Genomic DNA, 12,873 nt, shown 5'->3' with positions numbered 1-12,873 from the left:
GAAACTTAGTTTTGCTGGATACAAAATGCTTGCATGACAGTTTTTTCTGTCCAAGGAGGCTAAAGACAGGACCCTGATCCCTTCTGGCTTGTAATGTTTCCACTGTGAAGTCTGCTGTTAGTCTGACAGCTTTTCCTTTATAAGTTACATGAGGCTTTTTTCTCACTGTTCTTAGAATTCTTTCCTTCACATTGACTTTGGCTAGCCTGACGACTATAGGCCTTGGTGATGTCCTTTTTCCAATTAATCTCCCAGGAGTTCTTTGAGCTTCTTGTATTTAGAATCTAAATTTCTAGCAAGGCCAAGGAAGTTTTTCTCAATTATTCTCTGAAATAAGTCTTTCAAACTTTTTGCCTTCTCTTCTTCCTCAGGAACACCACGTATTCTTAGGTTTGGCCATTTTACATAATGCCATATTTCTTAAAGACTTCGTTAATTTCTTTAGATTTTTTTTTCCTTTATTTTTGTCTGACTGGGTTAATTCAGAAACTTTATCTTGAAGCTCTGAAATTCTTCCTTTTTTTTTTTTTTTTGAGATGGAGTCTCACTCTGTCACCCAGGCTGGAGTGTAGTGGCGCAATCTTGGCTCACTGCAACTTCCGCCTCCTGGGTTCAAGTGATTCTCCTGCCTCAGCCTCCCAAGTAGCTGGGACTACAGGCATGTGCCACCACACCCGGCTAATTTTTTGTATTTTTAGTTGAGACAGAGTTTCACCATGTTATCCAGGATGGTCTCAATCTCCTAACCTTGTGATCCACCTGCCTCAGTCTCCCAAAGTGCTGGGATTACAGGCGTGAGCCACTGTGCCTGGACTGAAATTTTTTCTTCTACTTGGTCTAGTCTATTGTTAAAGCCTTCCACTACATTCTATAATTCCCCAAATGTGTCTTTCATTTCCAAGGGTTCTAATTGGTTTTTCTTTAAAATCTCTATTTAGAAATTTTTTAAGTCATATCCTGAATTTTTAAAAATTTCTTTATGTTGGTTTTCACCTTTCTCTTGTATCTCCTTGAGTAGCTTAATAGTCAACTTTTTGAATTCTTTATCTGGTATTTAAAGAGTTTATCTTTGTATAGATCCATTGCTGGAGAGCTCGCGTGATTTTTTGGTAGGGGGTGGTGTTATAGAATGTTGTTTTGTTATATTGCCAGAGTTATTTTTCTGGTTTCTTCTCGTTTGGGTAGACTATTTCTTGTAATTATTCTTGAATTTATTTTTGATATTACTCTTTTTAAAAATGTCTTTTCCCCCCATTAGCAATGTGACTTTAATGTTTATAATTTACTGTAGGCTAGTATGGCTCTTGGTGCTTTAGGGATGAAGATTCTGTTCCTTAGTTATAGAGAGTCTCTGTATGATGGCTTTCTCAGATGCTGGTTATGGTAGCAATGTGCTTGTTGTGTGAGCAAGTTCAGTGTCTTCTATGAGGTTGGAATGGCAGAGGTCTCTTGAGGTTTCTCATTCCCCCATGGGGTGCACTTTTTTATTCATTTATTTTTTCCTCCAGTATTTTATTTACTGGGTTGAATAGTTCAGGCTTCAGGCCAGTAGAGGAGGTGTCTCTAGGTAGAAACTGGTCATGACTAAAGCAGGTAGGTAAGTGCAATACCCAGTGGTGGGCAGAGGTCTCAGCCTTGGCAGAGGTGGCTGGGGTAGCTCTCGGTGAAATGCACTGAGGTCTTATCAGGGGGAAGAGTAGGAGCCGCCTCAGCTCCACTGCAAGGCAAGCAGGAAAGCCATTCACCTCCTAATCACACTCCTGACCCAGTGTTTCAGTTATTCAAATCAGGCAGACACCTCTTTTCATCTGCAGGAATGTTGACGTTCCAAGTAGAGAGGGATTGTAACTCTACCCCTCATGCAAGCCTGAACCTGGAGGGTGCCCTTCCTGCAGTGATGCAGTCACCCTGAAGTTTTCTAGAAAGGCTGTCTATAGGTGCACCCATCCTAAGCTCCCATAGAAGTCCCAGATGTGTCTGCAGTGATGGACTGGGGGAAAAGAAGTCCATTTCTCCAAGACCCTTCACAAGTGCCAGGCTGCCTGACTGTTCGGGTAGAGCTATAGACTGGTCATGTGGACGGACTCAGAACCTCCTGGTTAGCCAGGGTGCTGCATGCAATGGTGATAGCTGAGGTCACACACAAGTTTTCTCCTTCCTGGGCTCTGTGTTATTCTACCTGAGAATGCTGTAATGGACTGTGTCAGTTGGCCTCCAGCCAGGAGGTGGTGCTTGCAAAAGAGTGTCAGCTGTGGTAGTAGTGGTGGGATTTGTGCTTGCCTTATGTAACTCAGGGCAGGTATTCTAGAATCTCAGGCAATGGGTGGGTCCATAGAGCTCCCAAAAGTTTCTGTCCCTTGTGTTAAGCTACCAGGGCAAGTGGTGGAGCAAAGCCAGGTGGGGGCTGGGTCAGGCAGGTCCATGCTCTGGCTCTCCACATGCAGGGCAAGTAACCCCAGTGGGGACTGGGGACCAGTTCTCCAGCTGCTCTGGTAATATTCCAGGAAGAAGTGCAGCTGCCTATGTTGCACAGAAGAGTTTCACAGGGAGTGGGGAATAGTAGGCAACAGTAGGCCTACCCAGCTCCCACACGCTTAGAAAGGCAGGTGGCAGGTCACAGGCCGGGCACGGTGGCTCATGCCTATAATCTCAACACTTTGGGAGGCTGAGGCAGGCAGATCATGAGGTCAGGAGATTCAGACCATCCTGGTCAACATGGAGAAACCCCATCTCTACTAAAAATACAAAACTTAGCTGGGCATGGTGGCACATGCCTGTAATCCCAGGTACCTGGGAGGCTGAAGCAGGAGAATTGCATGATCCCAGGAGGCGGAGGTTGCAATGAGCCAAGATCACTCCACTGCACTCCATCCTGGGAGAAAGAGTGAGACTCTGTCTCAAAAAAAAAGAAAAGAAAAGAAAAAAGAAAGGCAGGTCTCTCATACTTCCAGTACACTAGCACCAGCTAGCTAAGTTCCAGGCAATCTGCACTTAAAACTCAAAACTGCCCCAGCCCATAAGCCTTCCCTGTGGGGACAGTGACAGCCACTTTCAGGACATGCTCCTAGTCTTGGCTCCTGTACTTGTGGCTGTAGCACACTTCCCACTTGCCCCCAGTTCTGGCCAAGGGAGTCTGTCCCTACTTGAAATTATGTCATGAATTTCAGCTGGGAGCTTCTCTCAACGTGCAACCACCACTTGAGTTAGTTGGCAGACTTCTGGGAGGTCCCTTGTGAGATAGGACCAAAAATGACTTCCCTCAGTCTGTGCTGAAGACTGGGAATGCACACAAGGCTCTTCCCACTACTGCCCCTGCTTTTATATGCCACATCAATCCCCAAATCAATGCCAGCACTCGGTAGGGTTAAGGCCTTCCCTCATGAACTGGATTAACTGGTTCCCCAGTGGGAGTGTATATCCTGGAGGCAGTTTAATCCCCCCTTCAGATTCTGCAGACTTAGTTTTCCACCTGACTCATGGTGTAGGCTGCAGCCCACCACTTCTTTCAAAGGGCCTGTGGTTTCTTTCAGTTTTCCTGTTTAGTTCCTGTGTTGCTTCTTGGAGAAAAGTTCACAGTGTGAAACACTACACGCTATTGTGTCTTTCCAAGGAGGAGAAGCATGCTGACAATGTCTCCAATCTACCATCCAAGAAGAAAACAAGAGTCTTTTTAGGAATATGAAACTATCCAGCACCAAACAAGGAAAAAATCTGTAATGCCCAGCATTCAATCAAGGATTACCATACATCAGAATCTCAAATCTAACGAAACACAATTTAAAGAAAGAAAATAAAAGATCACCAGTCATGAAGGAAGCAAAACACCACCCTTAATGAAGAGAAAAGTCAGTCAATTGAAAACCACCTAGATGTTAGAATTAGCAGACAAGGACATTAAAACACTTATTGTAACTGTTTTTCATATGATCAGAAGTTAAGTAAAAACATGAAAGATACAGAAGAGACCTAAATCAAATTCTAGTGATGAAAATTTTAGAAATGAGATGAAAAATTAATTGGATGAAATTAGAAGCAAATTAGATGTTTCACAATAATGCGATTATACTTAACACAATTGAACTACACACATAAAAATGGATAAAATGGCAAATTTTATGTAGAGTCTTTTACCTCTCTCTCTCTCTCTCTCTCTCTCTCTATATATATATATATATATATATATATATTTTTTTTTTTTTTTTTTTTGAGACAAAATCTCACTCTGTCACCCAGGCTGGAGTATAGTGGCACAATCACAGCTCACTGCAACCTCAACCTCCCAAGCTCAAACAATCACTCCACCTCAACCTCCCATGTAGCTGGTACCACAGGCACATGTCACCATGCCCAGCTAATTAAAAAAAAAACTGTAGGCCAGGCACAGTGGCTCATGCCTGTAATCCCAGCACTTTGGGAGGCTGAGGTGTGTGGATCACCTGAGGTCAGGAGTTCAAGACCAACTTGACCAACATGGTGAAACTCCGTCTCTACTAAAAATACAAAATTAGCCAGGCGTGGTGGCAAGCACCTGTAATACCAGCTGTGCAGGAGGCTGAGGCAGGAGAATCACTTGAACCCGGGAGGCAGAGGTGGCAGTAAGCTGAGATTGTGCCATTGCACTCTAGCCTGGGCAACAGAGCAAGACTCTGTCTCAAAAAAAAAAAAAAAAATTGTAGAGATGGGTCTCACTTTGTTGCCCAGGCTAGTCTCAAACTCCTGGGCAATCCTCCTGCTTCAACCTGCCAAAGTGGTGGTATTATAGGTGTGAGCCACCACGCCCAGCCTAAAAATGTATTTAAGGGGTCAGGTGTGGTGGCTCAAGCCTGTAATCCCAGCACTTTGGGAGGCCGAGGCAGGTGGATCACGAGGTCAGGAAATCTAGACCATCCTGGCTAACACAGTGAAACCTTGTCTCTACTAAAAATACAAAAAATTAGCCGAGTGTGGTGGTGGGCACCTGTAGTCCCAGCTACTCGGGAGGCTTAGGAGGGAGAATGGCATGAACCCAGGAGGCGGAGCTTGTAGTGAGCTGAGATCGCGCCACTGCACTCCAGCCAGGGCGACTGAGCGAGATTCTGTCTCAAAAAAAAAAAAAAAAAAAAAATTTAAGGAGTTTAAGGAGTAGATTAGAAATTGCAGAAGAAAAGATTAGTGTATATGTGTATATGAAGACATAGCAATAGAAATTATCTAAAATTAAACAGAGAAAGAATAAACATTTAAAAAACCATGTATCATGGAGCTGTTGAAAATTTCAAGATGGCTAATATACATGTAATAGAAGTCACTGAAAAAGAAGAGAGAGGGTAACAGAAAAAATGGGAAGAAATCATGGCCAATAATTTTCCAAATTTAATGAAAAGTATAAATCTACATATTCAAGAAGCCCAATGAACCCAAAGCACAAGAAATGTGAAGAAAACGACACTAAGGCACGTCATAATTAAATTTTCCTAAACCAGTGATAGAACATTGTAAAGCAGAGAAAAACATCACAATATATATAGAGAAACAAAGATAAGAATGATAGCAGATCTCTTATAAGAAAAAATGCAAGTGAGAAGACAGTGACACACATCTTTAATGTACTGACAAAAAAATTATTAAACTGTCAAACTAGAATTTTATACCAAGCAAAAGTATGTTTCAAGAACTAAGGTGAAATAAAGACTCTTTCACATATACAAAAGGTGAAAATATTTATCACCAACAGACTTGCTCTATAAGAAATGTCAGGGTGGGCGTGGTGCTCACGCCCGTAATCCCAGCACTTTGGGAGGCCAAGGTGGTTGGATCACAAGGTCAGGCAATCAAGACTATCCTGGCCAACATGGTGAAACCCCATCTCTATTAAAAATACAAAAATTAGCTGGGCTTGGTGGTGCACACCTGTCATCCCAGCTACTCAGGAGGCTTAGGCAGGAGAATCGCTTGAACACAGGAGTCAGAGATTGCAGTGAGCTGAGATCATGCCATTGCACTCCAGCCTGGCAACAGAGTGAGACTCTGTCTCAAAAAAAAAAGAAAAAAAAGAAATATCAAAGGAAGTTCTTCAACCAAAGACATGAGGAAAAGGGAAGAAAAAGAAGAGATGGATCAAACAGAAAACAAATGGCAAGATGACAGACTTAAATCTATCAATTATCACATTAAATATAACTTTGTCAAAACATCTCAATCAAAAGGCAGAGATTGTCAAATAGAAAAGAAACACAAGGCTGGGTGTGGCAGCTCATGCCTGTAATCCCAGCACTTTGGGAGGTCGAGGCTGGTGGATTACCTGAGGTTGGGAGTTCAAGGCCAGCCTGACCAAACCCCATCTCTACTAAAAATACAAAATTAGCTGTGCTAATTTGTATTTGTGGTGGCACATGCCTGTAATCCCAGCTACTTGGGAGGCTGAGGCAGTAGAATTGCTTGAACCCAGGAGGCGGAGGTTGTGGTGAGCTGAGATCACACCATTGCACTCCGGCCCGGACAACAAGAGTGAAACTCCGTCTCAAAAAAAAAAAAGAAAAAAACAGAAGACCAAACTCTATGCTGCATATAATAAATGTACTCTCTCTCCATACATATATTTTTTCTTCTTGATCAGTCTAGCTAGAGATTGACCAATCTTATTGATTTTCTCAAAGTAACTGCATTTGGTGCCATTCATTTTCACATACACACACAAACACACATGTTAGATGTTAAAAGACAAAAAAGATAATTTTGCTAACCTTAACTATAAGAAAGTTGCAGTGACTATATTACTATCAGACATGATAGATTTCACAGCAAACAATATTACATGGAATTTTTCAAGTTTATTTCATAATGATAAAAGGTCATAAACAAATCTAAACATTTATGCACCTAATAATAAAATACATTGAGCAAAAACCGATAGAACTACAGGAGAGGCAGACAAATTATGGTTTGAGATTTAAATATTCCTCTCTTAATAGAAGTGATCTACTGATTATATTTAAACTGAGTGACTCTGCATTTTCTGGGTTCTGGATGGTTGCCCTTCATTAACCCAATTGAAGAAAGAAACTCCTTGGACCAGAAGCTTCACAGCTGAAGCCCGTAGGACCACGGAAGAATACCTTGAAGATATTGTTTGCCTCAAAATCACCCAAATTCATGTCCTCCTTATCCAGGTCCTGTCCACTGTGATAATGAATCATTTTCTTGGAATCAAAGAGGATGGTAAAGACCTCGCCACTTCCTTGATCTTCTCCTCCTCCTCTTGAACCCCAGCACTGGCTCCATCAAGCTGATGTGGATGGTACATCAAGGCTGTTTCCAATAAGCTTTCTTGATCTTGTCCTCAGAGGCATTCTTGTCTACTTCCAGAACCTTGTAGTAATTATCCCTCTTACTCTTCTTCAGTTCCAGCTGTGCATTTTTTAGGAGCTGTTTGTATTCTTTTGTTTTCTCCATCTGATATACTTTTTTCATAGCCTCGCACTGTTTCTTCATACTGTTCTGTGTCCATGAAACTCTGAGCTCTTCTCAAGTAGGCTTTTATGTAAGTGTCATGAGCTTCACTGCATTTGTGCAGCTGTCTATTGCATCATCTAGTTTCCCAAGCTCGGAATTAACCATATCCCGGTTACAGTAGAGTTTAGCAATTGCTTTTATGTTGTTGGGGTCTATCCTGGGGTTTTGTGTACAGTTCATCAGCTAGTTTGGAATTTCCTTCCCTAAATGCTTTATTCCAGTCTTGTTTCTTTGCGTTAAGTGTTCTGGCATTTCTGCACGCAAGGCAGGCCTTCTCATGGTCAGGAGCCATTCTGAGAGCCTGTACAAAAAACTGAACAACTGCCTACTCACTACAATCTTAATAATAAAGGCAAAGTCTGTGTACATACAGAGCATCCACATTGGTGGAATCCATTCATAAAACGTCACTGGCCACAGACTGTGCTTCTGGATAATGATCCAGCATTGCTAAACATTCTGCTTTGAGGGATATTGAAGTGATGGAAGACAGAGGCAAATTCTAGGGCATAGTCCATGCAGAAAACAACCTTCTGAAAAGCCCACTTCTCAAAACCTGTTTCTATGACTTTCTCCTATTCCTCGACTGCATTAGCATTTGTGAACTCCTGTTGTGAGTGAGCATTGTTATGATCCAGTTCTAGGGCTCTCTGAAAACTGCAATGTGCCGCCATGGCATTCCCTGGAGAGAGGTGGCACTTGCCCTCTCGTAGATATCCCCGGAAGAAACCATCATCCAATTTCACTGACTGTGAAAGTATCTCCAAGGGCTTCGCAGAACCTTCCAGGCATCATCAGTGTAGCTGCTCTATTACTATGATAGCTAGCATTTTTAGGGCACATATCTGTGGCTTTTGTCTAACAGTTATAAGCTTTGTTGTAATCTTCTTGGCATAGTGTGCATTTCCTTGTTGCTTCAAAGACTCTGCTTCAGTATTTTAAATTACAAACTGGCAAAGCCACCCTCCTTTTATTGAGGCAATCCTGCCTTTTTGTTCTTCTGCATCACTGTCCTGGCAAGCCGTCTTTGCTTCCTCTTCATGGAGCAGCCCTGGCTTAGTTGCCGCCATTACCACATTGCATGATGGGACGACTGACAGTTTCTTAAAAAGCTAATTATATCCCTGCCATATGATACAGCAGTTCCACTCCTAGATATTTACTTAAAGGAAAACAAAGCATATTTCTATACACACAAACCTTTAGATGAATATTTATAGCAGCTTTATTTATAAAAGCAGAAACCTGGGGAAAAAAGGCTTCAATGTTTATGTTCAGGTGAGTGGATAAACAATTTTTGGTATGCCCATATAACAGAATAGAAATCAATGCAAAAAGTGAACTATTGACACACAAAACATGGAAGAATCTCAAAATTATGCTGAGTGAAAAAAACATACATTTTTTTCTCAAAATGCGTACTATATTCCATGTATGTAAAATTCTAGAACACCAACTAATCTGCAGTGTTAGAAAACAGATCAGTGGTTGATTGGGGACTCAGAGGTATGGGGAGCAGGGAGAAGAAGGGGGTATTACCAAGGGGCATGAGGAAACTTATGATGCATATTTTCATTATCTTGATTGTTATGCTGGGTGTATACAAATGTCAAAGCTTTTCAAGGTTTATAGTTTAATTATGTGCATTTTATTGTATGTCAATTTGGCCTCAATAAAGCTGTTAATAAAAATTTTGTCAAGCTTATGTTCCCCAGTAAATGAAATTTACTTCAAGTCACCAACCAAAAACTGTACAAGGTCCATTTTTCCTCTGTTCTGTGTTTACAACTGACAGTTAATATGAGAAACAGAATATCCAAAAATTCTATCTGCTGAGGGCCACAAATTATCAAGTCTCTTGTCAAGGGTGGCCCACCACTGGTTAGGGGCTCAAGACACAAAACGCAGAATCAACACATTCGACTGACCATGATCATTTCTCCAGGGGTAATCTCAGTTCAAGCGTGCACTTCTGCCAGTCCAGACACCTGCTTCTTTATTATTACCCAAATGCTTGCACACATCTCACAAACTGGCACTATTTCACCAATGATGATTTGGAATTATAGTAGCCACTTTGGGAGAATTCCATATGTTTCCAAAATTGTCCATCTTACAGTGTTCTTAGAGCAAATGAAGTTTCTCTTCATTAGGACAGTAAAGTCTTAATGTTGAATGTACTGTCTTTTTTGATTGGAATAAAGAAGCTTCTAAATAAAATTCTGATTCTATAATAGCTTTAATTACAAGGAAAGCACCAAAAATCCATAGCTTATTACAGTCTGTTCTTTGATCCTGCAGCAAAGGCCTACCTTGCCTCAAGGCTACAGCAGCCACTGCCAAATTCATAGCCGTGTCTGCTGGCACAATTCCAGGGGCTTTCTGGGAGCTAATGCTACACAATTTTGGCCCTTAACTGAAAATACGCATTTCCAGCAAGCTGGATTACTCCTGTAAGATCGTCTTACCTCTTTGCAAATTACTAGCCTTTATTATAACATTTTATACCTTCCATTCTCAGGAAAAGAAGAAATGCAAATAACTTGGGGTTACCTAATTCATAACACCTCCCTAAAGTTAGATGCCACTTGGGCTAATTGAAATTTGAGGGAAGAAGCCTAAATTGAATGATTTTACCCTGAAACAATGTCTTAAAAATCCTAATTTGGCTAGGTTTATCCTGAATTAGAAGAATTAAATTTGTCATTACCAGGTAGAAATTTAGCATTTATGACAGAAATTAAATTTGGTTATAGAAAATTTTTAAAAATCTCTACTTCATGCACAATTAAGTCATAGATTGATCCATTTACATCCACTAAAAAAGCATCCACCCCTACTAAGAAGAGGATCCAGCCTCCTGATCCATCTCATTTGGGCAATGATGGAATAAATCACATAAGCTCCCAGACAAGGGTCTCAAGATAGAATTTAAAATAATTCCACTACAAGGATAAAGGAGATTATAGAATAGATTGGGACAGAAATAGGCATCCTAAGCCAGAATTCACACAGGAGTTCATTTGACTCTAAACCCATGCTCTTTTTTTTTTTCTGATGAGACGGTTCAGAGTTTGTGTTTCAACTCACTAGCTTAGAGTCTGAACATTATTGCCTCTTATGTAAAAGAGGGATTATAGCAATCTTAAAGGGTGAGAGAGCCTCTGTAAAGGCCCGATACTAGTGTTTGGCTCATTTTATTTAAAATTATAGCTATTTATGTAGAATTTATTTATTTACCAGAATGTCAGGTGATATTGTGCAAAAAAAAAAAAAAAAAAAAAGGTTATATACCAAATGATCAGTTTTCTGGCCAGAGAGAATTTGTATTGAAATTGGCAAGAAAGAGGCAGCAGGATTTTTGAACTGCCTGTACATGATTAAGTGAAAGTCAGAGGGAGTCAGAAGAGAAATTATACTTGCTTTTGCAGCTCCGTTCTACAGCATTCTTCCACCACAAAAAAGCTTGCAGGTGATTTGTTCAGACCAGTTCTAAACGCCTGCAGAGGTAACAGCCCCACCTTTTGGAGATTATTACTTCACCTAACTCTGATGGGAGACAAGCTAATAGGGCTTCCCATTAAGAGTATTTCTGGATACTAAATTTACTCATTTTCCTCTGTAGTCTGATTCCATTTCTTTTTATTTTCACCAATGTTCAGTGATCTTGCTTTGACTTATTGTTGCTGTTGACCTTGACTCATGGCTTCAGGTTATTCTATTCACCATCTACCTGTCCCTAGTTCTCCTTCGCCCCCTCCCTAAAAACCTCCAAAAAACCTTTCTGAGAGTATGTTTCTAAGTAACAGCCTTACCTGTATGTTACAGCCTCTAAGATTATGAAGTCAACACCGACATGCTTCTTTTGAGACAGATTTCATCATCACAGCAGTGAAAGAAACACAAGATGAGTTTTAAGGGTGACTTTTTTAAAGATGAAGATGGCTAGGGAGAAGTCTGTTGGATGGAAGATGAGCCCATTTGGCAAAGGATTAAATGAAGCAGCAAGTTTGATAAATCTGTTCGAGGTTTAAGAATATTCAGACACCTTTTCTTCCCAAGAAAATCCCCACACATCTCTTTTGGAACAAAGGCTTCTCTACAATGGTTCCAAATGATTCAGACATAACTTCCTGCATCTGTCACCAAAGGGATTTCTTCACTTTTAGTAAGACCATTAGCCGGCTTGCCAAATTCTTCAGCATAACAAAATTATACGTCATTTCTCTCTTGGGCATGCTGAAATGGTGAAAATTGACCAGAGAAAATGGAAACTCTGATAATTGATTTTCTTACTGTTTTCAAAAGACCCAAACCTTTCTCTTACTAAATTGAATCTTTCAGGATGAACACAGTCAAAACCATGGGGAATATCTCTATATTCTTAGAACACTTTCCAGCTAAAGTTTACAGATGATATTTCTTCAGACACAGATTTAGAATTAAATTATTTTTCTGAAATAGAACTCTTCTCTCTGAGCTTATGCGGAATCAGCCAATTTGACTATGTGATTTACTTTGTCCTTTTTATCTAAAGTCCAAGAATTAAAGATGAAAAAAAACCCAGGTAAATATTGGCTGTAAAACAGACGTTCATGTCATAAACTTGATACCGAGAAATAAATCTCTCTCCTCATTAGTGAACTACTTGAGGTAGAGACTTCGTTGACAAAATGGCTGAAATGCAGGACCTCTAGTTTCTTCATAAATTATGTTTCCAAATGATTGGATAATATTGTCAATACAAATATGTGGTGTATATATTTCCAAATCAAGATGCTTTGTGGTTGTCCATAAGATACAGATTGAGTTGCATGATACCACTGCTAGATAGGTATGTGAGAAAACATATTGAACAGTGAAAAACAATCTTTTCTTTTTTTTTTTTTTTGAGATGGAGTCTCACTCTGTCGCCCAGGCTGGAGTGCAGTGGCGCGATCTCAGCTCACTGCAACCTCAGCCTCCCGGGTTCAAGGGATTCTCTTGCCTCAGCCTCCGAGTAGCTGGGGCTATAGGTGCGTGCCACCACGCTAGCTAATTTTTTATTTTTAGTAGAGATGGGGTTTCACCATGTTGGCCAATCTGGTCTTGAACTCCTGACCTCAGGTGATTCACCAGCCTCGGCCTCCCAAAGTGCTGGGATTACAGGCGTGAGCCACCTCACCTGGCCAAACATTTTACATTTGAATGTTCTTCCAACAGAAACACTTGACGACCTTTACTAGAATAACTCTTTATATACCAAAAGCATATCTGGGCTATGAAGACAAGTACTTTGAATTATTCATTTCCTGAACACAATTGTATTAGTCTGCTTGTGGTACTATAATAAACTAGAGATTGGATGACTTAAATCAGAGACATTTACTTTTCACAGTTTTG

General features: G+C 40.6%; 1 pseudogene; it reads right to left on the bottom strand.

Moving 5' to 3' along the window:
* Positions 1 to 7,019: 7,019 nt before the first annotated feature.
* LOC116476200 (dnaJ homolog subfamily C member 7-like) lies at positions 7,020 to 8,567 on the bottom strand (annotated as a pseudogene).
* Between the last annotated feature and the right edge of the window lie 4,306 nt (positions 8,568 to 12,873).

This window comes from Hylobates moloch, unplaced genomic scaffold (assembly GCF_009828535.3).
Source record: "Hylobates moloch isolate HMO894 unplaced genomic scaffold, HMol_V3 SCAFFOLD_2, whole genome shotgun sequence".
Classification (NCBI taxonomy): Eukaryota; Metazoa; Chordata; class Mammalia; order Primates; family Hylobatidae; genus Hylobates; species Hylobates moloch.
The sequence above is the reverse complement of the archived record's forward strand: the minus strand, read 5'-3'. Positions and strand labels throughout refer to the sequence as shown.